The sequence below is a fragment of the Sprattus sprattus genome (assembly GCF_963457725.1).
Source record: "Sprattus sprattus genome assembly, chromosome: 2".
Classification (NCBI taxonomy): Eukaryota; Metazoa; Chordata; class Actinopteri; order Clupeiformes; family Clupeidae; genus Sprattus; species Sprattus sprattus.
Window position 1 is genome coordinate 3,791,961 of NC_137921.1, and position 2,500 is coordinate 3,794,460.

The window sequence follows — 2,500 nt, forward strand, 5'->3', positions numbered from 1 at the left end:
TTTGTGTTTAGTCTTTGTTTGTTTTGCTCTGCAGAGGTGCAGTTCCTGAAGGTTCCATCATTCCATCACCCTCTGCCCCCCCTACCCCCACCCCCGCACACACACACACACACACACACACACACTACCTCCCCACCCCCACACACACACACACTAAACCCCCCCCCCCCCACCTTCACCTCCCAAGTTGCCCATGGAAACTGTCACCACTGTGTGGAGCATAACCCACCTTCTGTTTCCCTGATAGTAGTCTCTCTCTGCAGAGAGCAGGAGAGCTATTTCAGACCCCCCAACCCCCCCACCCCCCACCCCGACCCCCCCATAACCCCCCCCACCCCCCCCACCCCCCCTCACCCGAGCCACTGGACCCCAACAGTGAGGGTACAGTCATGTTTTAAGCCCAGGATGGATGTTGCTGCCGTTTCGGACCCCAATAACGACATGCTTATGTCCCTGGCCAGGGTGTTGGGAGAGCTTTCCCTGGGCTAAGCGCTAAGCGCTAACCACACACAGGAGCCCATTCATGGTTCCGCTGAATACATGAAGAATGTCAATTAAGTACAGAAGTATGGGGATTTGCTTGGGCAGGTGCCAGATTAAGAGCAAAGTGGTCCTACAGGTTGCCTGGGGGTTGGACATGGGTTGTGTGTGTGTGTGTGTGTGTGTGTGTGGGTGTGTGTGTGTGTGTGGGTGTGTGTGTGTGTTAAGAGCAAAGTGTTCCTACAGGTTGCCTGGGGGTTGGACATGGGTTGTGTGTGTGTGTGTGTTGCCTTGGGGTTGCCTGGGGGTTGGACATGGGTTCCTGACTGTAAGGGGCCACTAGGCATGCCAACGCTGTGCAGAGGGTCTCTCCAGACTCATGCCAACGCTGTGCGTTCGATTGACGTCATCAGTGCCCTGCCTTGCCCTCTGCCAGCTTGGCGTTGAGAATCTTTTCTCCGTGTCAGGGTCTGGCCATGTTTCACTCTTTACGAGCTGTAAAATGACGACTCCGCTGCCCTGCGCCAACCGCTTCTCCTCTCTGCCCTGCGCCAACCGCTTCTCCTCTCCCTGAGCAAACAGCTTCTCTTCGTGGGCAAAGCTCTCCAAAGCCAATGACAGCACAAACAGCGGAGGAGGTCCAAACCAAACCAAACCCCTCCGCTGAGCCCACTGGAGCCCCTAAACCAGGACCAACCGCTGAGAGGAAATCTACACTAACAGCTCCAGAATGATCTCTACCTTAACAGCTCTATCTAGAATGTTCTTCACCCGAACACCTCTATCTAGAATGTTCCCACACGAACAGTTCTATCCAGAATGTTCTCTACCCTAACAGCTCTATCTAGAATGTTCTTCACCCGAACCCCTCTATCTAGAATGTTCCCACACGAACAGTTCTATCCAGAATGTTCTCTACCCTAACAGCTCTATCTAGAATGTTCTTCACCCGAACCCCTCTATCTAGAATGTTCCCACACGAACAGTTCTATCCAGAATGTTCCCACACAAACAACTCTGTTCAGAATGTTCTTCACCCGAACAGTTCTATCCAGAATGTTCTTCACACAAAGCAGGCTTAGCTGGGTTTGCTGGCTAGAGATTCTCTTGATTGAGGAGTGGTAGTTTCATATGATCACATATCAGTCTGGAGGGGGAGGTGAAATGAAGACTTAATGTGGGGGGGGTCATTTTAGTTACACACAGGAAAAGATGTTCAATTCTTTGTGCTATTGGTTGGGGACTTTCCACAATGGCCAATCCTCTCACTGACACATGCAATTACTCGTAACCAGCTACCTACCCAAACCAAATATAACAACTGCCCAACCATAGATACAACAACGCACAACTGCCCAACCATAGATACAACAACGCACAACTGCCCAACCATAGATACAACAACGCACAACTGCCCAACCATAGATACAACAACGCACAACTGCCCAACCATAGATACAACAACGCACAACTGCCCAACCATAGATCTTGTGCAGCTAGATACGACAACAACAACAACAACTCACAACTGGCTGGAGGTGCTAAACACAACACATGACTGCCCAACTATAGAACCAGGAACCAGGATACATCACCATCAACAAAGCTGCCTTTGAGAGCATCTCACTGGGGGTTTCCAGGCAGGCACCTTCCTTCATCAGTGTTTCCTTGAAGTAGGCCCATGACACCTCCAGAGGGCTCAACAGTGGTGTCTGGTGTCCCATTTAACGATGCTTTCCTTGTATTGCCAACGTCTCATTCACTCTGTCTCTCTCTTCCCCTCCTCTCTTTCAATCACACACTCACTCATCTTTCTCTCTCTTCCCCTCCTCTCTCTTATTCACTCACTCATCTCTCTCTCTCTCTCTCTAACCCTAACCCAGAGCGGCCCCGCCTCCATACTCATGATGGGTTAGAATTAGAACCCATGCCACTACCAGAGACAATAACAGACATGCCTCAAGATACACAGATAAGACAAGACTTCACATATCTCAGTTTTAGTCAGTGGGATTGATCA

General features: G+C 50.6%; 1 protein-coding gene across 1 annotated transcript in view; it reads right to left on the reverse strand.

Moving 5' to 3' along the window:
- The window catches only part of cep104 (centrosomal protein 104), an 88,689-nt gene that overhangs the window by 4,080 nt on the left and 82,109 nt on the right, over positions 1–2,500 (reverse strand).